Consider the following 17,500-nt stretch of genomic DNA (forward strand, 5'->3'; position numbering starts at 1 on the left):
AGAGAGAGAGAGAGAGAGAGGCTGAGCAATGGGTGCCCAGTGTTAGAGAGGAGACATTACCCACTCTCAGCCCAGAGATGGAGGGGGGAGGTGGGGAAAGAGTACAGAGTGAGGGAGAGAGTGTTGGAGAGTGAGAGCGAGAGACAGGGAAAGGGAGAAATAGAGAAAGTCTCTTGTCAATGCGTATGCTGTCTCAGTTCCAGCAGACAGACCATCTCGTAAAGAGTAGGGCGTGGTAGCGGTTTCCTCACTTGTCTCCTCTCCCCTCTTCTCTCCTCTCACCTCCTCTCCTCTCTTCTCTCCTCTCCCCTCTTCCCTCCTCTCCCCTCTTCTCTCCTCTCCCCTCTTCTCTTCTCTCCTCTCCCCTCTTCCCTCCTCTCCCCTCTTCTCTCCTCTCCCATCTTCTCTCCTCTCTCCTCTTCTCTCCTCTCTCCTCTTCACTCCTGTCCCCTCTTCTCCCCTCTTCCCTTCTCTCTCTTCTCCTCTCTCTCTTGTCAATCTATTCCCTCCTCTCAGTCTCTCTCAGACAGACCATCTCGTATCTTCTCTCCTCTCCCTCTTCTCTCCTCTCTCTCCTCTTCTTCCTCCTGTCCCCCTCTTCTCCCCTCTTCTTCCTCCACTCTCTCCCTCTTCTCCCCTCTTCCCTCCTCTCCCCCTCTTACCTCCTCTCCCCTCTTCCCTCCTCTCCCCCTCCCCTCCCTCTCCCCTTTCCCTCTTCTCCCCTCTTCCCTCCTCTCCCCCTCTTACTCCCCCCTCCTCTCCCCTCTTCCCTCCTCTCCCCTTCTTCTCTCTTCTCCACTCTTCCCTTCTCTCCCCCCTCTCCTCCTCTCCCCTCTCCCCTCCGCCCTCCCCTCTCCCATCCTTTCCCCCTCTTACCTCCTCTCCCCTCTTCCCTTCTCTCCCCTCTTCTCTCTTCTCCCCTCTTCCCTCTCCCCCCCTTGTAAACATCTAAAGTATTTGGTTTTAAATACACTTAAGTATCAAACATTGGCACTGTAATGACACGTACTGAAGAGCTCAGAGACTTTCAACGTAGCACCATCCTGTTGTCTTACTGTATCTACAGGCCATCAGGGAGTCTGGTCCACTGACTAGGGTCTGTCTTACTGTATCTACAGGCCATCAGGGAGTCTGGCCCACTGACGAGGGTCTGTCTTACTGTATCTACAGACCATCAGGGAGTCTGGCCCACTGACTAGGGTCTGTCTTACTGTATCTACAGGCCATCAGGGAGTCTGGCCCACTGACGAGGGTCTGTCTTACTGTATCTACAGACCAACAGGGAGTCTGGCCCACTGACTAGGGTCTGTCTTACTGTATCTACAGACCATCAGGGAGTCTGGCCCACTGACGAGGGTCTGTCTTACTGTATCTACAGAGCATCAGGAAGTCTGGCCCACTGCCTAGGGTCTGTCTTACTGTATCTACAGGCCATCAGGGAGTCTGGCCCACTGACCAGGGTCTGTCTTACTGTATCTACAGGCCATCAGGGAGTCTGGCCCACTGACGAGGGTCTGTCTTACTGTATCTACAGAGCATCAGGAAGTCTGGCCCACTGCCTAGGGTCTGTCTTACTGTATCTACAGAGCATCAGGGAGTCTGGCCCACTGACTAGGGTCTGTCTTACTGTATCTACAGACCAACAGGGAGTCTGGCCCACTGACTAGGGTCTGTCTTACTGTATCTACAGACCAACAGGGAGTCTGGCCCACTGACTGGGTCTGTCTTACTGTATCTACAGACCAAAGGGAGTCTGGCCCACTGACGAGGGTCTGTCTTACTGTATCTACAGACCATCAGGGAGTCTGGCCCAGACTAGGGTCTGTCTTACTTATCTACAGACCAACAGGGAGTCTGGCCCATGACTGGGTCTGTCTTACTGTATCTACAGACCATCAGGGAGTCTGGCCCACTGACTAGGGTCTGTCTTACTGTATCTACAGACCAACAGGGAGTCTGGCCCACTGACTAGGGTCTGTCTTACTGTATCTACAGACCATCAGGGAGTCTGGCCCACTGACTAGGGTCTGTCTTACTGTATCTACAGAGCATCAGGGAGTCTGGCCCACTGACTAGGGTCTGTCTTACTGTATCTACAGACCAACAGGGAGTCTGGCCCACTGACTAGGGTCTGTCTTACTGTATCTACAAGACCATCAGGGAGTCTGGCCCACTGACTAGGGTCTGTCTTACTGTATCTACAGACCAACAGGGAGTCTGGCCCACTGACTAGGGTCTGTCTTACTGTATCTACAGACCATCAGGGAGTCTGGCCCACTGACTAGGGTCTGTCTTACTGTATCTACAGACCATCAGGGAGTCTGGCCCACTGACTAGGGTCTGTCTTACTGTATCTACAAGACCATCAGGGAGTCTGGCCCACTGACTAGGGTCTGTCTTACTGTATCTACAGACCATCAGGGAGTCTGGCCCACTGACGAGGGTCTGTCTTACTGTATCTACAGACCAACAGGGAGTCTGGCCCACTGCCACTGACTAGGGTCTGCTTGACACGCATGCACGCACGCAGACCCTGTAGTCCCCATAGGTAGAACAAATCTGCCAATAGCACGCTGATTCATCTTTATCGGTGAATTATTATCTAGTCTTGCTGCCATACTGTAGGAAATATTTTGCCAGAAACGAACAGACTGCTGCCGAGGGGAGTCAGTGAAGTATACTGGTAACTAGCAACATAATGGAAACACTATCCCCTCATAGTAAATGGAGGGCTACAAAGTATATTCGAAAGCAGGTGCTTCCACACAGGTGTGGTTCCTGAGTTAATTAAGCAATTAACATCTCATCGTGATTTGGGTCATGTATAAAAATGCTGGGCAGGCCATTATTTTGGATATCATGGCTACGCCCCTATAGGATGTCAGTGGTCACTGAATGGTTTGATGAGCATGAAAACGATGTGAACCGTATGGGAGATTCAGGAGCGGACTCTGTACCGTAATACCCTGTATATAGCCTCCACATTGACTCTGTACCGTAATACCCTGTATATAGCCTCCACATTGACTCTGTACCGTAATAACCTGTATATAGCCTCCACATTGACTCTGTACAGTAATACCCTGTATATAGCCTCCACATTGACTCTGTACCGTAATAACCTGTATATAGCCTCAACATTGACTCTGTACCATAATACCCTGTATATAGCCTCCACATTGACTCTGTACCGTAATAACCTGTATATAGCCTCCACATTGACTCTGTACCGTAATACCCTGTATATAGCCTCCACATTGACTCTGTACCGTAATACCCTGTATATATTGAGTCTATACCGTAATCCATATAGCCTCCACGTTGACTCTGTACCGTAATACCCTGTATATAGCCTCCACATTGACTCTGTACCGTAATACCCTGTATATAGCCTCCTCTGTACATTGACTCTGACTCTGTACCGTAATACCCTGTATATAGCCTCCACATTGACTCTGTACCGTAATACCCTGTATATAGTCCAACTCTGTACCGTGTATATAGCCTCCACATTGACTCTGTACCGTAATACCCTGTATATAGCCTCCACATTGACTCTGTACCGTAATAACCTGTATATAGCCTCCACATTGACTCTGTACCGTAATACCCTGTATATAGCCTCCACATTGACTCTGTACCGTAATACCCTGTATATAGCCTCCACATTGACTCTGTACCGTTAGCCCCTGTATATAGCCTCCACATTGACTCTGTACCGTAATAACCTGTATATAGCCTCCACATTGACTCTGTACCGTAATAACCTGTATATAGCCTCCACATTGACTCTGTACCGTAATACCCTGTATATAGCCTCCACATTGACTCTGTACCGTAATACCCTGTATATAGCCTCCACATTGAGTCTACATTGACTCTGTACCGTAATACCCTGTATATAGCCTCCACATTGACTCTGTACCATAATACCCTGTATATAGCCTCCACATTGACTCTGTACCGTAATACCCTCCTCCACATTGACTCTGTACCGTAATACCCTGTATATAGCCTCCACATTGACTCTGTACCGTAATACCCTGTATATAGCCTCCACATTTACTCTGTACCGTCATACCCTGTATATAGCCTCCACATTGACTCTGTACCGTAATACCCTGTCTCTGAAGAATTGGGCGTTGCTTCCCTCCAATAGAGATCCAGACACTTGGAGAACCTGTGACAAGGTGCATTGAAGCTGTTCTGGCTGCTCGTGGTGGACCTTCGTCCTGTTAGACACTAGGTTAGGCCAGCAGCATACCACCCCCCCCTGCATACCACCCAGCATACTACCCAGCATGCTACCCAGCATACCCAATGCAGCATACCACCCAGCATACTGCATACCCCCATACTGCATACCACCCAGCATACTACCCAGCATACTACCACCCAGCATACTACCCAGCATACTACCCAGCATACTACCCCGCATACTACCCAGCATACTACCCCGCATACTACCCAGCATACTACCCCGCATACTACCCAGCATACCACCCCGCATACTACCCAGCATACTACCCAGCATACCACCCAGCATACCACCCAGCATACTACCCAGCATACTACCCAGCATACCACCCAGCATACTACCCCGCATACTACCCAGCATACTACCCCGCATACTACCCAGCATACTACCCAGCATACCACCCAGCATACCACCCAGCATACTACCCCGCATACTACCAGCATACTACCCAGCATACTACCCCGCATACTACCCAGCATACTACACCCACCCAGCATACTACTACCCCCAGCACTACTACCCATACTACCCAGCATACTACCCAGCATACCACCCTGCATACTACCCAGCATACTACCCAGCATACTACCCAGCATACTACCCAGCATACTACACATACCACCCAGCATACTACCCCGCATAGCATACCACCCAGCATACCACCCCGCATACTACCCCGCATACTACCCAGCATACCACCCCGCATACTACCCAGCATACCACCCAGCATACTACCCAGCATACTACCCAGCATACTACCCCGCATACCACCCTGCATACCACCCTGCATACCACCCAGCATACTACCCTGCATACTACCCAGCATACCACCCTGCATACTACCCAGCATACTACCCTTATTTTTTATTTTATTTGTTTTCATCTTTATTTAACCAGGCTAGTTGAGAACAAGTTCTCATTTGCAACTGTGACCTGGCCAAGATAAAGCATAGCAGTGTGAACAGACAACACAGAGTTACACATGGAGTAAACAATAAACAAGTCAATAACACAGTAGAAAAAAAAGAGAGTCTATATACATTGTGTGCAAAAGGCATGAGGAGGTAGGCAAATAATTACAATTTTGCAGATTAACACTGGAGTGATAAATGATCAGATGGTCATGTACAGGTAGAGATATTGGTGTGCAAAAGAGCAGAAAAGTAAAATAAATAAAAACAGTATGGGGATGAGGTAGGTAAAATTGGGTGGGCTATTTACCGATAGACTATGTACAGCTGCAGCGATCGGTTAGCTGCTCAGATAGCAGATGTTTGAAGTTGGTGAGCGAGATAAAAGTCTCCAACTTCAGCGATTTTTGCAATTCGTTCCAGTCACAGGCAGCAGAGAACTGGAATGAAAGGCGGCCAAATGAGTTGTTGGCTTTAGGAATGATTAGTGAGATACACCTGCTGGAGCGCGTGCTACGGGTGGGTGTTGCCATCGTGACCAGTGAACTGAGATAAGGCGGAACTTTACCTAGCATGGACTTGTAGATGACCTGAAGCCAATGGGTCTGGCGACGAATATGTAGCGAGGGCCAGCCGACTAGAGCATACAGGTCGCAGTGGTGGGTGGTATAAGGTGCTTTAGTGACAAAACGGATGGCACTGTGATAAACTGCATCCAGTTTGCTGAGTAGAGTGTTGGAAGCTATTTTGTAGATGACGTCGCCGAAGTCGAGGATCGGTAGGATAGTTAGTTTTACTCGGGTAAGTTTGGCGGTGTGAGTGGAGGCTTTGTTGCGGAATAGAAAGCCGACTCTAGATTTGATTTTCGATTGGAGATGTTTGATATGAGTCTGGAAGGAGAGTTTACAGTCTAGCCAGACACCTAGATACTTATAGATGTCCACATATTCAAGGTCGGAACCATCCAGGGTGGTAATACTAGTCAGGCGTGCGGGTGCAGGCAGTGAACGGTTGAAAAGCATGCATTTGGTTTTACTAGCGTTTAAGAGGAGTTGGAGGAATGAGTGTTGTATGGCATTGAAGCTCGTTTGGAGGTTAGATAGCACAGTGTCCAAGGACGGGCCGGAAGTATATAGAATGGTGTCGTCTGCGTAGAGGTGGATCAGGGAATCGCCCGCAGCAAGAGCGACATCATTGATATATACAGAGAAAAGAGTTCGCCCGAGAATTGAACCCTGTGGCACCCCCATAGAGACTGCCAGAGGACCGGACAGCATGCCCTCCGATTTGACACACTGCTCTCTGTCTGCAAAGTAGTTGGTGAACCAGGCAAGGCAGTTATCAGAGACACCGAGGCTACTGAGTCTGCCGATAAGAATATGGTGATTGACAGAGTCGAAAGCCTTGGCAAGGTCCTTCGTCCTACTAGACACTAAGTTGGTGTTTCCTTTACTTTGGCAGTTACCTGTAGGACTTCCTCGTGTAGAGAAACAAAGTGCTTAAGCTTTCAGAACACAGAGAGTGTGCGTCCCAAATGGAACCCTATTCCCTATAGGGCCCATAAGGCTTTGGTCAAAAGTAGTGCACTATGTATGGAACAGGGTGCCGTTTGGGACAAATGCCTAATGGACCTACGGGATGCTGCGAACACCTGTTGGTAATCCCGGCCTGTTTTCCTCCTGTCACTAGGTGAGAACATGTATCTTCCACCTCTCGATCATTAGTGACGTCCCGGTAGAGATTCCGACTCGGTGCCCTCCGGAGAACAAACTTTGATGATGTGCTGTGATGGTCTGGCCAGGTGGTAGAATAACATTAGCCCTGCTGGCCAGGTGGCAGAGGGAGGGAGGGAGGAGGATGAGAGGAGGGGGAGGAGAGAGGAGGGCTGGGAGGCTTTGGACAGGCTCCATCTGTTGTCTTCCACAGCTCTCTGATCCTGTAAATCACTCCCCTGTCGAGTTTATAGTTGTCTATCTGTAAATTACTCCCCTGTCGAGTTTATAGTTGTCTTCCTGTAAATTACTCCCCTGTCGAGTTTATAGTTGTCTTCCTGTAAATTACTCCCCTGTCTAGTTTATAGTTGTCTTCCTGTAAATCACTCCCCTGTCTAGTTCAGAACTATCTTCCTGTAAATCACTCCCCTGTCGAGTTTAGAGTTGTCTTCCTGTAAATTACTCCCCTGTCTAGTTTATAGTTGTCTTCCTGTAAATTACTCCCCTGTCTAGTTTAGAGTTGTCTTCCTGTAAATCACTCCCCTGTCGAGTTTAGAGTTGTCTTCCTGTAAATTACTCCCCTGTCTAGTTTATAGTTATCTTCCTGTAAATCACTCCCCTGTCTAGTTTAGAGTTGTCTTCCTGTAAATTACTCCCCTGTCGAGTTTAGAGTTGTCTTCCTGTAAATCACTCCCCTGTCTAGTTTAGAGTTGTCTTCCTGTAAATTACTCCCCTGTCTAGTTTAGAGTTGTCTTCCTGTAAATCACTCCCCTGTCTAGTTCAGAACTATCTTCCTGTAAATCACTCCCCTGTCTAGTTTATAGTTGTCTTCCTGTAAATCACTCCCCTGTCTAGTTTAGAGTTGTCTTCCTGTAAATTACTCCCCTGTCTAGTTTATAGTTGTCTTCCTGTAAATTACTCCCTGTCTAGTTTATAGTTGTTTTCCTGTAAATCACTCCCTGTCTAGTTTATAGTTATCTTCCTGTAAATTACTCCCCTGTCTAGTTTAGAGTTGTCTTCCTGTAAATCACTCCCTGTCTAGTTTATAGTTGTCTTCCTGTAAATCACTCCCCTGTCTAGTTTAGAGTTGTCTTCCTGTAAATCACTCCCCTGTCTAGTTTAGAGTTGTCTTCCTGTAAATCACTCCCCTGTCTAGTTTATAGTTGTCTTCCTGTAAATTACTCCCCTGTCTAGTTTAGAGTTGTCTTCCTGTAAATCACTCCCCTGTCTAGTTTAGAGTTATCTTCCTGTAAATTACTCCCCTGTCTAGTTTACAGTTGTCTTCCTGTAAATCACTAAATTGTCTACTTGTCTTCCTGTAAATCACTCCCCTGTCTAGTTTAGAGTTGTCTTCCTGTAAATCACTCCACTGTCTACTTTTCTTCCTGTAAATTACTCCCCTGTCTAGTTTACAGTTGTCTTCCTGTAAATCACTCCCCTGTCTAGTTTAGAGTTATCTTCCTGTAAATCACTCCATTGTCTACTTTTCTTCCTGTAAATCACTCCCCTGTCTAGTTTATAGTTATCTTCCTGTAAATCACTCCCCTGTCGAGTTTAGAGTTGTCTTCCTGTAAATTACTCCCCTGTCTAGTTTATAGTTGTCTTCCTGTAAATTACTCCCCTGTCGAGTTTAGAGTTGTCTTCCTGTAAATCACTCCCCTGTCGAGTTTATAGTTGTCTTCCTGTAAATCACTCCCCTGTCTAGTTTATAGTTGTCTTCCTGTAAATCACTCCCCTGTCTAGTTTACAGTTGTCTTCCTGTAAATCACTAAATTGTCTACTTGTCTTCCTGTAAATCACTCCCCTGTCTAGTTTATAGTTGTCTTCCTGTAAATCACTCCCTGTCTAGTTTATAGTTGTCTTCCTGTAAATCACTCCCCTGTCTAGTTTATAGTTGTCTTCCTGTAAATTACTCCCTGTCGAGTTTAGAGTTGTCTTCCTGTAAATCACTCCCCTGTCGAGTTTATAGTTGTCTTCCTGTAAATCACTCCCTGTCGAGTTTATAGTTGTCTTCCTGTAAATCACTCCCCTGTCTAGTTTAGAGTTATCTTCCTGTAAATTACTCCCTGTCGAGTTTAGAGTTGTCTTCCTGTAAATCACTCCCCTGTCTAGTTGATAGTTGTCTTCCTGTAAATTACTCCTGTCGAGTTTAGAGTTGTTTTCCTGTAAATCTTCCTAGTTTAAGTTATCTTCCCTTACTCCTGTCTAGTTTAGAGTTGTCTTCCTGTAAATCACTCCCCTGTCTAGTTCAGAACTGTCTTCCTGTAAATCACTCCCCTGTCTAGTTTAGAGTTATCTTCCTGTAAATCACTCCCCTGTCTAGTTTATAGTTGTCTTCCTGTAAATCACTCCCTGTCTAGTTTAGTTTAGATTTGTCTTCCTGTAAATCACTCCCCTGTCTAGTTTATAGTTGTCTTCCTGTAAATCACTCCCCTGTCTAGTTTATAGTTGTCTTCCTGTAAATCACTCCACTGTCTACTTTTCTTCCTGTAAATTACTCCCCTGTCTAGTTTATAGTTGTCTTCCTGTAAATTACTCCCCTGTCTAGTTCAGAACTATCTTCCTGTAAATCACTCCCCTGTCTAGTTCAGAACTATCTTCCTGTAAATCACTCCCCTGTCTAGTTTATAGTTGTCTTCCTGTAAATCACTCCACTGTCTACTTTTCTTCCTGTAAATCACTCCCCTGTCTAGTTTATAGTTGTCTTCCTGTAAATCACTCCACTGTCTACTTTTCTTCCTGTAAATTACTCCCCTGTCTAGTTTATAGTTGTCTTCCTGTAAATCACTCCCCTGTCTAGTTTATAGTTGTCTTCCTGTAAATCACTCCACTGTCTACTTTTCTTCCTGTAAATCACTCCCCTGTCCAGTTTAGAACTATCTTCCTGTAAATCACTCCACTGTCTAGTGTAGAGTTGTCTTCCTGTAATTCAGGAAGCTAAATTAACGTGTAGTTTATTTGTTTATATTTACAGAGTCTCTCGAGGATAGACCACGTAACACATATCATATATTTATAGTCTGTCAAACAAACAACAGTTTTTCCCAGTGCCCTGTTTTTTCTTCACTGATTAATTGGTCAAATGTGTGATCACCTTTTCGGAATTCCGGGAAGGGGGAGGGACAATTTGGACCATAGACTTGACTGTGGGGAGGAGCTACCACCTTGCCGTATCTCCTCATTCTAATGTATTTCATCCCACCCCACCCCCACTAGAAATGAATCTAGTAGCTGATGCGAGATGTATGTTCGGGGTTGCCAAGATTAGAACACTCCCAGTGCCAAATAAAATCAAAGTTTATTAGTGGCGTACACAGATTTGCAGATGTTATCGCAGGTGCACTGTAATGCTTGTTTTTCTAGCTCTTAACAGTGCAGTAATAAAATAACAATATACACAAAACCCAGAATAATGTAAAATAATGAAGACATAAAGATATCAGAACGAGCAATGTCAGAGACCGGAATACAAATATATATATATGTGTATTCCGGTCTATACTGTCTATACACACCATCCTGTATAACTACACCATAGTTAACTACACCATCCCATATAACTACTGTCTTAAAAAGATGAGAGAGGCCTGTAATTTTCATCATAGGTACACTTAAAAAAAAATCCAGAAAATCACATTGTAGGATTTTTAATGAATTTATTTGCAAATTATGGTGGAAAATAAGTATTTGGTCAATAACAAAAGTTTATCTCAATACTTTGTTAAATACCCATTGTTGGCAATGACGTTTTCTGTAAGTCTTCACAAGGTTTTCACACACTGTTTCTGGTATTTTTGCCCATTCCTCCATGCAGTTCTCCTCTAGAGCAGTGATGTTTTGGGGCTGTTGCTGGGCAACACGAACTTCCACCTCCTTCCAAAGATTTTCTATGGGGTTGAGATCTGGAGACTGGCTAGGCCACTCCAGGACCTTGAAATGCTTCTTACGAAGCCTCTCCTTCGTTGCCCGGGCGGTGTGTTTGGGATCATTGTCATGCTGAAAGACCCAGCCACGTTTCATCTTCAATACCCTTGCTGATGGAAGGAGGTTTTCACTCAAAATCTCACGATACATGGCCCCATTCATTCTTTCCTTTACACGGATCAGTCGTCCTGGTCCCTTTGCAGAAAAACAGCCCCAAAGCATGATGTTTCCACCCCCATGCTTCACAGTAGGTATGGTGTTCTTTGAATGCAACTCAGCATTCTTTGTCCTCCAAACACGACGAGTTGAGTTTTTACCAAAAAGTTATATTTTAGTTTCATCTGACCATATGACATTCTCCCAATCTTTTTCTGGATCATCCAAATCCTCTCTAGCAAACTTCAGACGGGCCTGAACATGTACTGCCTTAAGCAGGGGGACACATCTGGCACTGCAGGATTTGATTCCCTGGCGGCGTAGTGTGTTACTGATGGTAGGCTTTGTTACTTTGGTCCCAGCTCTCTGCAGGTCATTCACTAGGTCCCCCCATGTGGTTCTGGGATTTTTGCTCACCGGTCTTGTGATTATTTTGACCCCACGGCGTGAGATCTTGCGTGGAGCCCCAGATCGAGGGATATTATCAGTGGCCTTGTATGTCTTCCATTTCCTAATAATTGCCCCCACAGTTGATTTCTTCAAGCCAAGCTGCTTACCTATTGCAGATTCAGTCTTCCCAGCCTGGTGCAGGTCTACAATTTTGTGTCTGGTGTCCTTTGACAGCTCTTTGGTCTTGGCCATAGTGGAGTTTGGAGTGTGAATGTTTGCAGTTGTGGACAGGTGTCTTTTATACTGATAACAAGTTCAAACAGGTGCCATTAATACAGGTAACGAGTAGGGGACAGAGGAGCCTCTTAAAGAAGAAGTTACAGGTCTGTGAGAGCTAGAAATATTGCTTGTTTGTAGGTGACCAAATACTTATTTTCCAACATAATTTACAAATAACTTCATTAAAAATCCTAAAATGTGATTTTCAGGATTTTTTTCTTCTCATTTTGTCTGTCATAGTTGAAGTGTGTATAGACAGCATAGACAGTTGTTATATAGGATGGTGTGCATAGACAGTTGTTATATAGGATGGTGTGTATAGACAGTTGTTATATAGGATGGTGTGTATAGACAGTAGTTATATAGGATGGTGTGTATAGACAGTAGTTATATAGGATGGTGTGTATAGACAGCATAGACAGTTGTTATATAGCATGGTGTTTATAGACAGTATGGACAGTAGTTATATAGCATGGTGTGTATAGACAGTAGTTATATAGGATGGTGTGTATAGACAATAATTATATAGGATGGTGTGTATAGACAGTAGTTATATAGGATGGTGTGTATAGACAGTAGTTATATAGGATGGTGTGTATAGACAGTAGTTATATAGGATGGTGTGTATAGACAGTAGTTATATAGGATGGTGTGTATAGACAGTAGTTATATAGGATGGTGTGTATAGACAGTAGTTATATTGGATGGTGTGTATAGACAGTTGTTATATAGGATGGTGTCTATAGACAGTTATATAGGATGGTGTGTATAGACAGTAGTTGTAGATAGGATGGTCAGTATGGACAGTAGTTATATAGGATGGTGTGTATAGACAGTAGTTATATAGGATGGTGTGTATAGACAGTAGTTATATAGGATGGTGTGTATGGACAGTAGTTATATAGCATGGTGTGTATAGACAGTAGTTATATAGGATGGTGTGTATAGACAGTAGTTATATAGGATGGTGTGTATAGACAGTAGTTATATAGGGATGGTGTGTATAGACAGTAGTTATATAGGATGGTGTGTATAGACAGTAGTTATATAGGATGGTGTGTATAGACAGTAGTTATATAGGATGGTGTGTATAGACAGTAGTTATATAGGGATGGTGTGTATAGACAGTAGTTATATAGGATAGTGTGTATAGACAGTATAGACAGTAGTAAATAGAATGGTGTGTATAGACAGTAGTTATATAGGATGGTGTGTATAGACAGCATAGACAGTAGTAAATAGAATGGTGTGTATAGACAGTAGTTATATAGGATGGTGTGTATAGACAGTAGTTATATAGGATGGTGTGCATAGACAGTAGTTATATAGGATGGTGTGTATAGACAGTATAGACAGTAGTTATATAGGATGGTGTGTATAGACAGTAGTTATATAGGATGGTGGGTATAGACAGTAGTTATATAGGATGGTGTGTATAGACAGTAGTTATATAGGATGGTGTGTATAGACAGTAGTTATATAGGATGGTGTGTATAGACAGTAGTTATATAGGGATGGTGTGTATAGACAGTAGTTATATAGGATAGTGTGTATAGACAGTATAGACAGTAGTAAATAGAATGGTGTGTATAGACAGTAGTTATATAGAATGGTGTGTATAGACAGCGTAGACAGTAGTATATAGAATGGTGTGTATAGACAGTAGTTATATAGGATGGTGTGTATAGACAGTATAGACAGTAGTAAATAGAATGGTGTGTATAGACAGTAGTTATATAGGATGGTGTGTATAGACAGTAGTTATATAGGATGGTGTGTATAGACAGTAGTTATATAGGATGGTGTGTATAGACAGTAGTTATATAGGATGGTGTGTATAGACAGTAGTTATATAGAATGGTGTGTATAGACAGTAGTTATAGATAGGATGGTGTGTATAGACAGTAGTTATATAGGATGGTGTGTATAGACAGTAGTTATATAGGATGGTGTGTATAGACAGTAGTTATATAGGATGGTGTGTATAGACAGTAGTTATATATGATGGTGTGTATAGACAGTAGTTATATAGGATGGTGTGTATAGACAATATTTATATAGGATGGTGTGTATAGACAGTAGTTATATAGGATGGTGTGTATAGACAGTAGTTATATAGGATGGTGTGTATAGACAGTATAGACAGTAGTTATATAGGATGGTGTGTATAGACAGTAGTTATATAGGATGGTGGGTATCGACAGTATAGACAGTAGTTATATAGGATGGTGTGTATAGACAGTAGTTATATAAGATGGTGTGTATAGACAGTAGTTATATAGGATGGTGTGTATAGACAGTAGTTATATAGGTGTGTATAGACAGTAGTTATATTGGATGGTGTGTTTAGACGGTATAGACAGTAGTTATTTAGGATGGTGTGTATAGACAGTAGTTATATAGGATGGTGTGTATAGACAGTAGTTATATAGGATGGTGTGTATAGACAGTAGTTATATAGGATGGTGTGTATAGACAGTAGTTATATAGGATGGTGTGTATAGACAGTAGTTATATAGGATGGTGTGTATAGACAGTAGTTATATAGGATGGTGTGTATAGACAGTAGTTATATAGGATGGTGTGTATAGACAGTAGTTATATAGGATGGTGTGTATAGACAGTAGTTATATAGGATGGTGTGTATAGACAGTAGTTATATAGGATGGTGTGTATAGACAGTAGTTATATAGGATGGTGTGTATAGACAGTAGTTATATAGGATGGTGTGTATAGACAGTAGTTATATAGGGTGGTGTGTATAGACAGTAGTTATATAGGATGGTGTGTATAGACAGTATAGACAGTAGTTATATAGGATGGTGTGTATAGACAGTAGTTATATAGGATGGTGTGTATAGACAGTAGTTATATAGGATGGTGTGTATAGACAGCGTAGACATTATGTGAATAGAAAGGTATGTACAGCAGTAGTTATACAGGGTGAGTCAAGACTAGCTTACAGTATATACATTTGTAGTGGGTAAAACAGCATGTAAACATGATTAAAGTGACCAGTTGAAGCCATCCGGCGAGAACAGTGATTAAGGTTCAGGGCAGGGTGCTGGGCGGAGGCCGGCTAGGGGTCACTGTTTAACAGTCTGATGACCTGGAGATAGAAGCTATTTGAACTTTGATGCACCTGTACTGTCTCTGCCTTCTAGATGGTAGCGGGGTGAACAAGGCTGTTCTCAGGTGGCTGAGGTCCTTGATGATCTTCTAGATGGTAGCGGGGTGAACAGGCCGTGGCTCGGGTGGCTGAGGTCCTTGATGATCTTCTAGATGGTAGCGGGGTGAACAGGACTGTGGCTCGGGTGGCTGAGGTCCTTGATGACCTTCTAGATGGTAGCAGGGTGAACCGGCCGTGGCTCAGGTGGCTGAGGTCCTTGATGATCTTCTAGATGGTAACGGGGTGAACAGGCCGTGTCTCGGGTGGCTGAGGTCCTTGATGACCTTCTAGATGGTAGCGGGGTGAACAGGCCGTGGCTCGGGTGACGGAGGTCCTTGATGATCTTCTAGATGGTAGTGGGGTGAACAGGCCGTGTCTCGGGTGGCTGAGGTCCTTGATGACCTTCTAGATGGTAGCGGGGTGAACAGGCCGTGTCTCGGGTGGCTGAGGTCCTTGATGACCTTCTAGATGGTAGCGGGGTGAACAGGCCGTGGCTCGGGTGACGGAGGTCCTTGTTGGCCTTCTAGATGGTAACGGGGTGAATCAAATCAAATCAAATTTATTTATATAGCCCTTAAGTACATTAGCTGATATCTCAAAGTGTTGTACAGAAACCCAGCCTAAAACCCCAAACAGCAAGCAATGCAGGTGTAGAAGCACGGTGGCTAGGAAAAACTCCCTAGAAAGGCCAAAACCTAGGAAGAAACCTAGAGAGGAACCAGGCTATGTGAGGTGGCCAGTCCTCTTCTGGCTGTGCCGGGTGGAGATTATAACAGAACATGGCCAAGATGTTCAAATGTTCATAAATGACCAGCATGGTTGAATAATAATAGGCAGATAATAGGCAGAACAGTTGAAACTGGAGCAGCAACACGGCCAGGTAGACTGGGGACGGCAAGGAGTCATCATGTCAGGTAGTCCTGGGGCATGGTCCTCCGAGAGAGAGAAAGAAAGAGAGAAAGAAAGAATTAGAGAAAGCACACTTAAATTCACACAGGACACCGAATAGGACAGGAGAAGTACTCCAGATATAACAAACTGACCCCAGCCCCCCGACACATAAACTACTGCAGCATAAATACTGGAGACAGGAGGGGTCAGGAGACACTGTGGCCCCATCCGAGGACACCCCCGGACAGGGCCAAACAGGAAGAAACAGGCCAAACAGGAAGGATATAACCCCACCCACTTTGCCAAAGCACAGCCCCCACACCACTAGAGGGATATCTTCAACCACCAACTTACCATCCTGAGACAAGGCTGAGTATAGCCCACAAAGATCGCCACCATGGCACAATGCAAGGGGGAGCGCCAACCCAGACAGGATGACCACATCAGTGAATCAACCCAATCAGGTGACGCACCCCTTCCAATATAGTGAACAGACTGTAGCTCGGGTGGCTGAGGTCCTTGATGATCTTCTAGATGGTAACTGGGTGAACAGGCTGTAGCTCGGGTGGCTGAGGTCACGAGGTGTTGTATTTGTCCTGTAGGGCAGGTAGTGTGCCTCCGGTGATGCGTTGGGCTGACCGCACCACCTTCTGGAGTGCCTTGGGGTTGTGGGCCGCGCAATTCTCAGTGTCAGCCAGTAATGTAGTAATGCAGTCCCACACAGAAAGGTCTTTCCTCTCCTCTCTCCTTCCTTCCTCCAGAGAAGGATGGTACCAGACCTCTCCTCTTATTGAACAGAACAGAGCTGGCTGGTGCGTGAACAGATAACAGCAGTCAGCAGTGTTCATCCATCATCGGTAATCGGTTGTCTTTGCCTAGATCACAACAGATATGTTCAGCTAAGAACAAACACGTCATCAGTCACCACAGCATATAACCACTACAGATACTCTTTCCAGCTTCTATTACTCCCTCTGTGTAGCATGAACATCATTCACCATATAGTGATGGGCCCAACATAGTGATGGGCCCAACATAGTGATGGGCCCAACATAGTGATGGGCCCAACATAGTGATGGGCCCAACATAGTGATGGGCCCAACATAGTGATGGGCCCAATATAGTGATGAGCCCAACATAGTGATGGGCCCAACATAGTGATGGGCCCAATATAGTGATGGGCCCAACATAGTGATGGGCCCAACATAGTGATGGGCCCAACATAGTGATGAGCCCAATATAGTGATGAGCCCAACATAGTGATGGGCCCAACATAGTGCTCAGCATATGTGGGAACTCCTTCAAGACTGTTGGAAAATGCCAAGAGTGTGCAAAGCTGTTGGAGGGGGAGGGGGGGGTGGTTGTATAGGGCTGGTTAGAGGGGGGTTGTATAGGGCTGGTTGGAGGGGAGGTGGTTGTATAGGGCTGGTTGGAGGGGGGTTGTCTAGGGCTGGTTAGAGGGGGGTTGTCTAGGGCTGGTTGGAGGGGAGGTGGTTGTGTAGGGCTGGTTGGAGGGGAGGTGGTTGTCTAGGGCTGGTTGGAGGGGAGGTGGTTGTGTAGGGCTGGTTGGAGGGGAGGTGGTTGTATAGGGCTGGTTGGAGGGGAGGTGGTTGTGTAGGGCTGGTTGGAGGGGGGGGATGTGTAGGTCTGGTTGGAGGGGAGGTGGTTGTATAGGGCTGGTTAGAGGGGGGTTGTATAGGGCTGGTTGGAGGGGGGGGTTGTCTAGGGCTGGTTGGAGGGGGGTTGTCTAGGGCTGGTTGGAGGGGGGTTGTGTAGGGCTGGTTGGAGGGGGGTTGTCTAGGGCTGGTTG

Source organism: Oncorhynchus masou, chromosome 13, assembly GCF_036934945.1.
Source record: "Oncorhynchus masou masou isolate Uvic2021 chromosome 13, UVic_Omas_1.1, whole genome shotgun sequence".
Classification (NCBI taxonomy): Eukaryota; Metazoa; Chordata; class Actinopteri; order Salmoniformes; family Salmonidae; genus Oncorhynchus; species Oncorhynchus masou.